The sequence below is a fragment of the Corylus avellana genome, chromosome 11, assembly GCF_965113065.1.
Source record: "Corylus avellana chromosome 11, dhCorAvel1.hap1.2, whole genome shotgun sequence".
NCBI classification, from domain to species: domain Eukaryota; kingdom Viridiplantae; phylum Streptophyta; class Magnoliopsida; order Fagales; family Betulaceae; genus Corylus; species Corylus avellana.
In genome coordinates, this window is record NC_142500.1 from 17121804 (window position 1) to 17134235 (window position 12432).

Sequence of the window (12432 nt, forward strand, 5' to 3'; positions counted from 1 at the left end):
GGTGTCCCGTGATGCGTCCCAGTTGGCTTTGTGCCAATTAACCCACCGTTGGAGCTTGCCACTTGTTAGCCACCTACTCTACTATCATCCGTTCCCCTGCACAGTCACCACCATTTGCTCTTTGAAATTCGTCAATGGAGTTATGGGTCTTCCTTATTAAATCATTTGGATGAGTAAATAAACCATGAAATACATGTTAGGGGTGAACACCAATTTCAGATGCTTAGCAAAATTAATCTACCCCTCTTTGTGCAAATTAAATAGTAAAACAATAGCAAAATAATAATCAAGCAAACCCACAAGCAAGACACCAAGATTTTTACATGGAAAATCCTCCAATGCGAAGGTAAAAACCACGTAAAAATCTTGGTGTCTTGCTTGTGGGTTTACTTGATTATTATTTTGCTATTGTTTTACTATTTAATTTGCAAAAAGAGGGGTAGATTAATTCCGCTAAGCATCTGAATTTGGTGTTCACCCCTAACAAAGTGGTATCAGAGCCTTTGGTTCATTGTTCGTGTGGAGTTCTTGTGTGAATTAAATGGAAAAGTCATCTAATAGCATGGTTAAACTCACAGCTTCCAATTATTCAATTTGGAAGACTAGGATGGAAGATATTTTGTATTGCAAGGAATTGTTTGACCCCATTGAATTGAAAGGTGTTAAACCAGTTGCTGTAACCAACGATGATTGGAAGAAATTGAATAGAAAAGCCGTTGGATATATTAGGCAGTGGGTGGATCAAAGTGTCTTTTATCACGTAGCCAAAGAAGTTGATGCCTATGGTCTTTGGCAGAAGTTAGAGAGTCTTTATGAACGAAAGACTGCTCAAAACAAAGCCTTTGTGATAAGAAGGCTTGTGAATTTGAAGTACAAAGATGGGCATAGTGTTACGGAGCATCTGAGTAATTTTCAGGGAATGTTGAACGAGTTGTCTACCATGAAACTTGCACTAGATGATGAAGTGCAAGCATTACTTGTGTTGAGTTCTTTGCCAGACAGTTGGGAAACCTTGGTGGTGTCACTCAGTAATTCGGCTCCCAATGGTGTGATAACTATGGGTATGGTAAAAGACAGCATGTTCAATGAAGAGGCAAGAAGGAAAGAGCAAGGTATTTCTTCTCATTCAGAGGCACTTGTTATAGAAAGGCAGGGGAGAAGTAAAAGCAGAAAACCTCACAGGTATGACAGTTGTGACAAGTCAAGAGGAAAGTCTTATTCAAAAACAGACATAAAATGTTTTCACTGTGGCAAGCCTGGGCATATAAGAAGAGATTGTAGAAAGTTTAAGAGGGAACAGTTGAAAGGAAAAGACGAAGAACGTCAAGAAGAAAAAGACACTGCAGCAGTTGCATCTAATGGTGATGTGGTATTTGCTTTTGATGAAGCTTATGCTAATCTCGCATGTGATGAATCTACGTGGGTAGTTGATACAGCAGCATCTTTTCATATTACTCCACATAGAGATTTCTTCTCTTCCTACACCAGTTGCGATTTTGGTTGGGTTAGGATGGGAAATGAAGCAAAGTGTAAAGTTGTGGGCATGGGAGATATACAGCTAGAAACCAGCATTGGGTGCAAATTGATTCTCAAGGATGTCAGACATGTTCCTGAAATGCGCTTCAACTTGATTTCTATTGGGAAACTTGATGATGAAGGCTACCACAATTACCTTGGAGGTGGATAGTGGAAACTGAGCAAGGGTTCTCTTATCTTAGCTAGGGGAAAGAAGACCAACACTCTCTACAAGACAGCTGCAAGACTAGTCAAGGGAGATGCGATTGTTGTTGAGAATGAAAACTCCACTAAGCTATGGCACAAAAGGCTTGGTCACATGAGTGAGAAGGGACTTCAGATTCTCGCCAAGGAACAGCTCCTACCTAATAATAAAGGTATGTTACTAATGCCCTGTACTCATTGTCTTGTTGGAAAACAAAGAAGAGTTTCATTTCAAAAATCCTCTTCATCAAGAAAGTCTAATATTCTTGATTTAGTTCACACTGATGTTTGCACTATGAACACTAAAACTCTAGGTGGTGCACTTTATTATGTAACTTTTATTGATGACCGCTCTAGAAAGGTATGGGTGTTTGCTTTGAAAACCAAAGATCAGGTATTGGGTATGTTCAAAGTCTTTCATATGAAGGTTGAAAGAGAAACTGGAAGGCAGTTAAAATGCGTCCGTGCAGACAATGGTGGTGAATACAGAGGACCGTTTGAAGAGTATTGCAAAAGCCATGGGATCAGGCTTGAGAAAACTGTGCCCAAGACTCCGCAGCATAATGGCGTAACAGAGAGAATGAACAGAACCATCTGTGAGAGAATCAGGTGTATGCTCTCTCATGCAAAATTGCCTAAACATTTTTGGGGTGAGGCAATGAGGACAGCAGTTGACTTGATAAATCTTTCTCCTTCAGTTCCTTTGGATGGTGACATTCCTCAAAGGGTTTGGACAGGGAAAGATGTTTCTTTTAAGCACTTGAGAGTGTTTGGCTGCAGGGCATTCGTCCATATTCCTAGAGATGAGAGGTTAAAGCTTGATAGCAAAGTCAAGCAGTGTATCTTCATGGGTTATGGGCATGAGGAGTTTGGTTACAGATTCTGGGATCCAGTTAATAAGAAAATCATACGAAGCAGAGATGTCGTATTCTTTGAAGATCAAACCATTGAAGACTTGAATCAGAAAAAGGCATAGTCTCCTAGTGAATACCGTGTTGATTTGGATCCAGTTATTCCTCCTTGTGTGATGCATGATGAACACATGGGAGATGTACAAGAAGAACAGGTTGATACAGTTGGTGAAAATGGTGAGCCTACAATTGATAGTGTGGAGTCAGAAGAGCATCTAGAGCAAGCTTCTTCAGAACCAGCCGCTGAGATTCAGTTGAGGAGATCTACCAGAAACCGACAGCCTTCCAGAACGTATTCAGTCAATGAGTATGTGTTACTTTAGATGGGGGAGAGCCAGAAAGTTATCAAGAGGTTATGCTCATGACCAGAAAAATCAATGGTTAGAAGCCATGCAAGACGAGATGAAATCCTTGCATGAGAATCACACATATGATTTGGTGGAACTGCCTAAGGGCAAGAGAGCACTCAAGAATAAATGGGTGTTCAGATGCAAGATTGAACCAAACAGATCACAGCCAAGTTACAAGGCGCGACTAGTTGTAAAGGGGTTCGGTCAAAAGAAGGGCATTGATTTTGATGAAATTTTCTCACCGGTGGTAAAGATGTCTTCTATCAGAGTTGTTTTGAGTTTGGCTGCCAAAATGAATTTGGAGATCGAACAGCTTGATGTGAAGACTGCTTTCCTTCATGGTGACTTGGAGGAGGAAATTTATATGGAGCAACGAGAGGGGTTCACAGCTAAAGGCAAAGAACACTTAGTGTGTCGGTTGAAAAAGAGCTTGTACGGACTCAAGCAGGCACCGAGACAGTGGTATAAGAAGTTTGATTCTTTTATGGTTGATCATGGGTATGAGAGAACTACAGCAGATCATTGTGTGTTTGTGAAGAAATTCTCTGATGGAGAATTTATTATTCTCTTGCTGTATGTGGACGACATGTTGATTGTTTGTCATGACACTAGTAAAATTGACAGACTGAAGAAAGAATTGAGTAAGTCCTTTGCTATGAAGGACTTGGGACCCGCAAAGCATATCCTTGGTATGAAGATCTCTCGTGATAGGAAGAAAGGAAAATTGTGGCTATCACAAGAGAGTTATATCGAGAAGGTATTGGACAGATTCAACATGAGCAAGGCAAAACCGGTGAGCTCTACACTTGCAGGTCATTTGAAGTTGAGTTCAAAGCAAAGTCCTACAAGTGAGAAAGAAAAAGATGAAATGAAGAAAGTGCCTTACGCATCAGCCGTGGGTATCTTGATGTATGCCATGGTGTGTACGAGGCCTGATATCGCTCATGCAGTCGGAGTTGTTAGTCGGTTCCTTTCTAATCCTGGCAAAGAACATTGGGTAGCTGTGAAATGGATTCTCAGGTATCTCAGAGGTACTTCGAGAGTATGTTTGTGCTTCGGCAGTGGTCAACAGGTGCTTGATGGGTTTACAGATGCAGATATGGCTGGGGATATTGATTCTAAAAAATCTACTTCAAGGTACCTGATTACTTATTTAGGGGGAGCAGTGTCATGGCAGTCCAGATTGCAGAAGTGTGTTGCTTTGTCTACCACAGAGGCAGCGTACATTGCTATCACTGAAGCGGCTAAAGAATTGTTATGGATGAAAAAGTTCTTACAAGAATTGGGTTTACAGCAAGAGAGGTATGTGCTTTACTGTGACAGTCAGAGTGTCATCCATCTCAGTAAGAATTCAACTTTCCATTCAAGATCGAAACATATTGATGTTATGTGTCATTGGATTCGTGATGCACTGGAGGATAACCTGTTACAGATTGAGAAAATCCATACTGATGATAATGGGTCAGATATGATGACTAAATCATTGCCTATGCAAAAGCTTGAAATTTGCAGAAGCGCGGCGGGCTTGGTGGAGCCCCCCACATAATTGGGAGGGGGAGATTTGTTGGGTGGTCCCTCTTTATGTGGGGACCAACCCACGTGGCAGGAAACACAAAGGGTTTCAAACCCTTTGTGTACTATATATATATATATATATCTTGAGACAAAAGAAAGAAAAAAAAACAGAGAGAGAAGAAAGAAAGAAGTGGCGCAGGAAAAGAAAAAAAGTGTGCGGCGACACAGTGCTGTGCAGGGAGAGAGAAAAAGAAAAAGAAAAAGAAAAAGGTTATTCCTTTTTCACATCCGTCAGAGATTGAAAGGTCATTTGTGGTTCGATCTTGATGCAATTTTAAAGTGTTGCTCCTGACGACGAGTGCTATGTATTGACTGGTGTCGATCGTTGGAATTCCTCTCCAATCGTTTGGTTACTAATACCTACTTGGTGAGATCTTTCTTTATTCTTGTTGGAATCCACTTTAGGGTGATGAATTTATGTTTAATCCAAGAATGCATGTATTCTTGATGTGGTGATAACTTCTAGATATTTCTCTAGGGAAGACAATTGTAAACTCATTATTGTTGATAGTGGAAGATTTAACTGGACTAGGTCTCGTGGTTTTTACCTTCGCATTGGAGGATTTTCCACGTAAAAATCTTGGTGTCTTGCTTGTGGGTTTGCTTGATTATTATTTTGCTATTGTTTTTTTTTTTTTTTTTCTCAAGATATACATATATATATATAGTACACAAAGGGTTTGAAACCCTTTGTGTTTCCTGCCACGTGGGTTGGTCCCCACATAAAGAGGGACCACCCAACAATACAAGACTGTTTTGGCCAAACCAGATCTTTCAGGCCAGTCGCACAAATAAGATTTTTTCCTCTTCTGTACCCTTTTGTAGGAATATCTTCGCTACCCTGAAAAAATCGGGACCCTCTACCACAGTCTTCTGGAAAATTCTGCTACTCACTCCCCAGACATCCATAGCTGAGGGAGAGGACCATAGAATATGGTAAACTGTTTCCTCTGCATTCCCACAGATTGGGCATGAAGGCTCACCAAGCACTCTCCGCTATAGAAGATTTTCTTTGGTAGAGAGTAAGTTATGGCATGCACGCCACATGAACGTTTTTCTGCATTAGGGAGCTTCAGCTTCCAAAGAGTCTTCCACAAATCGCTATTGTTTCCTTGTGGAGACCTCCAATATCCAATAAATTAATTAACATTATATCTATGCATAGTATCAAGATATTTCAATCCAGCTTGAAAATTGTCCTCTCTATAACTTAATAGTCTTAATTACAAAGTTGCAACTCATCTAATTTCATATTAAATGAGTTGTGTCTCATCCTATACTTGACAAATCTCAAATAAAATTCAATCTTAAAAATCGAATTGCAAAAAAAATGTTGGAAATCTTATATACATATAATAAAAATTATATTTAAACCGTAGCAGACATGAGACACATAAGATCGTGCAGGGTACCATATATAGTGGGACAAACCCTCTTTCTCTCTTGTGCCAATCCTTTAAAGCTTCAATTATGGGCTGAAAGCTAAGGTCTTTTTTCGTTCAGTTTTGGCCCGTAGTTGTCCTTTTTCTTTCTTCTTATGAATTGCCGTCTTGGGCTTGCCCTTGTACATAGATCAATGAATCGTAGCCGTTGGATTTAAGGGCTTGTTGCCGGCTTGACGAGGAGGGCCTGGAACAACTGGATTTAAGGCTAAGGTTGTTCACTATGTTTAGGAGGGAATATGTTTTCTGTTTTCTATATGTTTCCTCACTTACCATAGCCAATATTTCAATTCAAAAAAAAAAAAAACCAAATTTCTACTTGTTGGGCTGCATCTTTCCTACAAGATAAGAAGAGGGGAGACAAAGAGTAGTTATGAAAAGAACATGCACATATATAGAGAGGGGCTGGTAAAGTCCCAAGAAAATATTAGAAACTTGACAGAAAATTCTACCTTCATAGGGATAAGAATATGCTACTTCTCTCTCTCTCTCGTGTGCACCGCTATAGAAAATTGTGCTGGCAATTCAGATAGGCATGCCTGGTTCATGTAAACTTGTTTGACCTACCAACCTGTTTAATTAAATAAGTCTCACCCTTTTTCTCTCTTATTGTCTTCTTTTCACCCCTATACTAATTATTACACTCATTTTTTTCCTCACCAAACATAAACAGTGCCATGGCAATAGATGTTGTTTGCCAAACACATGATTGGTGGTCACTTGTTAATTGATTGCCACTAGAGGAAATGCAAATTAATTGAGGTGTCCCTACTAGCAGCCATATCGAGTACTTGTGCATTCTTTATTTCCAGGAACCATCCTGGCTGGGAAGCCAAAAATTCCATATGTAAACTTTTGCAACATTTCCACTTAGTCAGAAGTCAGATTGTGAGCAGCCATAGAAAAAAAAAGTAATATGAGACTCTTTAGCTCATATGGTTAGTAAAGAAAAGCCAGTGTCAAGGGGGAAAAAAAATGGGATGTGCTTGACTAGAGGGAAAATGGGTTAGGAAGTTGTGTACTTTCTGAGAAGGAAAGGGAGGGAATAGGTAGAAGAAAAAATCTTTGGGTAGATTGAAGAGATTAACGGATTAGAAGTGTTTTTAATGAAATCATAATATAATATATAGGGATATTTCTCATGATCCAAATACTTTTTCAAACAAAAATAAAAAAGCATTATATAACAAACGAGCATATTTGTATACATGCGGCCTCAAGGTCCAACATTTTCATTTACTAGATTCTACTAGAATGGGGGGGGGAAAATTTTGCACAATACATTCTAGACCTCGCTACAGCTCTACATCCAAATCAGAACACACCTACAATGCCAATTTGTTCTATTTCTTAAGGCTTGTGAGCTTGCTAAATTATAATGGTCATCTTGTTGATCGGGTAAGAATTGCAAGCTTGAATTCGAGCTGATTATTCTTGTGCCACAAAATGCATGGTAGGTCGTGGCTCTGGCATGTCACTCACACATTGTAAGCCTATAGTCACCACAAATGCCAACTCTTGCACGATTTGGCCTGTGGGTTGTGGGAGTTCTTGGTCCAGAACATCCTTTAGAGGAAATTCTGTACTGTCTAAAATTGGCGTTGTTGTTGATTTGAATGATGACAAAGAAGATAGGAGCTCTCATGGGTGTCTTCCCATCATAACTTCTAATGCCACTACACCAAAGCTATAAACATCATATTTATCTGTTATCCTCATCATGAATGCGAGTTCTGGACATCCATAAAACAAAACCAACATCCGTTTAATGATAGAATATTAGCATGAAAACTCATACATTGGCTACAAGATAAGATAAACACTTCCTAATATGAGAAGCCCATTCTTCTATCAAGGGAACTTTTTTTAGGCATTAAATTGTACTATATATATATAAAACAAAAAATTGTACTTTTTTTAGGTTTTAATAATTAATATATAAAGGAAAGTAGTCAGTCCATCCTAAGACAAGTACCTTAGATGAGCAGTATAAGCCTGCAAAGACTAGAATATTGTTAGCTTTTCTGGAGCCATGTAACCATAAGACCCAGCAACTGTTGTTGTTTATGAACTCAACAATCTTGCAATGCCAAAATCTGAGAGTCATGGTTTGAACTCTAACTCCAACAATATGTTGTTCACAGTTATGTCTCGGTGCATAATTGGGGGAGTGCAATCATGGTGCAAGTATGCAATTGCATGAGCCACGCCTTACACGATTTTCAGCCTTCTTCTCTAATCCAGTTCTGCTTTCCCTCCCACCCCATACAATACATTTCCCAAACTACATTTCTCCACATATTCATAAACCAAGTACATGCACCATCGAGTGGCACGGAACCCATAAAGCTTAATGATATTGCGGTGCCTAACTTCTATCAGCATGCGAATCTCATTCTCAAAACTCTAGTGATTGGCAACTAAGATGCCACTGGATTGTGACATGTTAAATCTTTTAACTGCAACAATTTGACCTGTCGGCAATGCTGCTATGTAAACGCTTCCAAATCCTCCTTTTCCAGTACAATAATTCTCATGGAAGTTTTTAGTGGCCTTCACAATATCCTTGAATATGAATTTACTATCTTTTCCCCATATTAGTGACTCAGCCTTCTCCTCACGCTCTAAAATTGCTTTGCTTTCTTGCTCCAGGAATTTGGTCGTCCGGTAACATATTATGAGTCCACCAACAATGGCTGCAATTAAGTAGTACTAATAGGCCGCAAATAGGAATGAGGACAACTAATAGAGACGTATTAGAATGCTTTTTCATTCTGGAATATTGTGTGTAACAAGGAGTTAGTTCTTTTGCATCTCCACACAAACCTGAGTTTCCTACATAAGTTGTTGTAGGTGCATCTTTGAAAATAGAACTAGTTGGGAACGGACCTATTAAATTGTTGTAGGAAAAATCGATAGAGATGTTGTTTAGACTAACCATGCAGGAAAATGATGATGAAAATTCCCTTGAAAGTTGGTTATGTGATAGATTAAGACTCTTCAATGATGAAAGCCTTGCAAGGTCTTGAGGAATATTTCCTGAGAGTCTATTGCTACTGAGGTCCACCATGTGCACGTAGTCGTTTGTCAAGTCTTTGTTCAATAAGCTTTCACAATTCTCAGGTACAGTTGAGCTTGTACAGTTGACTAGATTCCGAGGAATCTCTCCTGTCAAATGGTTCCAGCTCAAACTAAGCGAGAATAGCAGCCTTAGATTTCCAAGTACAGTTGGAATTTCCTTGGACAATTCGTTGTAGGCCAAATATAAAGCATGCAGTTGAGTCAACTTTCCAAGCTCACTGGAATTGGACCAGAGAGCTGGTTTTCTAAATGGCCTAATACCTCCAAATCATTCAAGTTCCCAATCTCGGGAGGAATTGAGCCAGAAAGGCTATTATTAAACAAAGAAAGAATTGCGAGATTTGTCAATAGGCCTATTTCCAATGGAATTTCCCCGGACAATTCGTTGGAGCCTAGCTCTAAATCCTGTAGTTGAGTCAACTTTCCAAGCTCTATTGGAATTGGACCAGAGAGCTGGTTCTCTGAAAGGTCTAATAACTCCAAATCTTTCAAGTTCCCAATCTCGGGAGGAATTGAGCCAGAAATACTATTATTAAACAGAAAAAGAATTAAAAGATTTGTCAATAGGCCTATTTCCAGTGGAATTTCCCCGGACAATTCATTGGAGGCCAGCTGTAAAGCCTGCAGTTGAGTCAACTTTCCAAGCTCTACTGGAATCGGACCAGAGAGCTGGTTTTCAGAGAGATAAAGATATTGGAGCTTTGTGAATAGGCCTATTTCCGATGGAATTGAGCCAGAAAGGCTAGTGGCGGGTCTACGAGCGCCCGCCCCTGCAAAAATTTTGAAAAAAAAAAATAATTTATAAGGTCGTTTTTAAATTTTTTTCTCAAGCCCCCCTCCTCCTCCTCCTCCTTTCGTGGTTCACCCCTGCTGGTTTTTGTTTGTTCAGCATGAAGGCGCAGGCCGCAAAGTAAAATTTTATTTTCTTCACCTCTTCTGGTTTGTGTTTGTATGGAGGCCCAGAGAAAAATCTAGAGGACCAAGAATTGAAAAAGTGCCAAAGTTGAGTCGGTGGAAGCATTAATTACATGCTGAGGTGTTGATTGATGAGAGGTATAGGTGAGGTGGCTTGTGGCTTGAGAAAGAAAAGCAATTTGTAGTCTCTACGTGGGGCAAGTAAAGCAGGCTTCAATTACCTTTTTTTTTTTTTAGCTATTTTTTATTGGGTTTTTGTCAATTATATAAGTAAACTCAGGTACAAAATTGTCTTAATGGATTGTATCCCCATGCACCCGAACACCTACTAAAGTTTGTTATGCATTTTTTTTTTTTTTTGATAATAAAAATCACATTAACCATTTATTTTGCTATAATGAAATAAAAAAATCACTACATGTCTTCCTTTTTTTTTTTTTTTATCCATTTTTGCTTCTAAATGCATTTTTTTTTTTTTTTCATTTTATTACAAAACATTAGTAATAGTAAAAAGAAAGAAAGAAAAAAAAAAAAACACTTAAGACATGGTACCAAAATTTTGGAGACAATTATGCCCCTACAATAACAAGGACCGGATCCCCTCCAGTCCAAACGGACCGAAGGGGATCCAAATGCAACCCTTAAAGTTTTTCAATGGAATTTTTTTTTTAACAAAATTTTAGAGACAGTTCTATTTTTCTATGTAATTTCAAACATGCTCATAAGTTATTAAGTCTCTAGACTTTTCATCGTTTTGTAAGAATATACTAGTCAACTAACATATCAATCAACTATTTCTTAGTATAATTAGAAAAAAAAAAAATCTAATTTCTTAGTCAGATAGAAGAAAAGTGAGTTTCTAATTTATCAGGTTGATTTTTGGAGGACAGTGAATTTCAGTTGACAAAAAGAAGAAAAAGTATCAAATAAATGATAGTCATATAAGCTTCATGAAGAATAAATTTTTTATATTGTGTTATGAAATATTTTTATTTTAAATTGTATTTATCATTTTTTTATGTTATAAAAAATAAAATATTATTTTATTATTTTAATGTCGCCCCTACTAAAATCAATTCTTGGCTTCGCCATTGAGAAAGACTATTATTAAATAGATAAAGATATTGAAGCTTTGTTAATAGGCTTATTTCCCATGGAATTTCTCCCGTGAATGAATTTGTATACAGGGAGAAGATGGTGAGGTTTGTACAAAACCCAAGCTCAGAAGGAATTGTTGAATTGAAGCTATTTATTCTTAGAGAGAGTCTCGAGAGGACCTTGAACTAGCCTATTCAAGAAGGAATTCTCCCTTCCAATGAATTGTTATACAAGCTTATAGTTCGAAGATTGAACAATACTCCAATATCCTCGGGAATAAGGCCACTGAAATGGTTTTGTCCTAAACGAAGATCTTTGAGCTTGAAATTGTGGGAAATTTTTGGTGACAATGGTCCTTGGAATGAATTATCAGTAAGAATAATGTATTCAAGATTGCCCAGATTGGTAAATAAAGATTATGGTATTGTTCCATTGAACTTATTATGGGACAAATCCATGAAGGTCAACTTGTGACAATCAAGTATAAATCCTAAGAACTTTGAAGTGAGTCCATAATTGTCATTAAAGGCAAGTTGGGTCAACAAAGGCATGGCAGAAAACTTAGACCAGTCAGGATTTAGTAAGAGGTTTGATCAAGGTCTAAGTAACATACCTTTTGAAGATTGGTAATCTGATATGGGATTTTTCCATTGAGAGAGTTGTGGAGAAGACTCACGTATTGAAGCTCCGTTAGCGGGCCTATCTCCGATGGTATTGGCCTAATGAGATTGTTGTGGTTGAGGTCGAAGCGGGTGAGGTTAAGGAATGGAGTGAAGTTGAAGTGGGCCAGTGTTCCAATGAGCTTTGGCAGTGTTCCATTGAGGTTTATCTCAGATGCTGTTCCGGTTGGGTCACAGACAATGCTTGTCCAGTTGCAAAGGTTGTTGAGGTTGGTGTGGGACCATGAAGTGAGAGGAGGGGGAGGGGTGTTTTTCCATTTGACAAGAGCTTCTGCTTGTGTTTCTGGTGATGCTTTGATTGGCAATGAAAGTATGGAGAGCAAGACAATAACGTGAAGGAAAAGAAGAGGAGGCTTGGGATTTGCTGCCATGCCTGCCTTTGGACTTTTACGTGTCATGTTTTTTTATGATTGAAGCATAGAGTGGGAGACAGCCGGGGAGTGTTAGAAAAGGAAAATGATAAAGGCACAATTTAAACTCAACTTTAGCCTAACTTTTCTGTAAGTGTAAAAAAAAAAAAATTGCATGTAGAAGAGTGAGAGAGCCTTAAACTAGAGAGAGAAAGAGAAATTTAGTCTAAAAATTAGGCCAAAGTTAAGTTTAAGTTATGACTGTATCACACCTCGTTAAAAAAATAAATAATAGATGGTAGAACATACTT

General features: G+C 38.5%; 1 pseudogene; it reads right to left on the minus strand.

Annotated features, from left to right (window-relative positions):
• Positions 1-7340: 7340 nt before the first annotated feature.
• On the minus strand, positions 7341-12169 carry LOC132165877 (uncharacterized; annotated as a pseudogene).
• Positions 12170-12432: the final 263 nt, after the last annotated feature.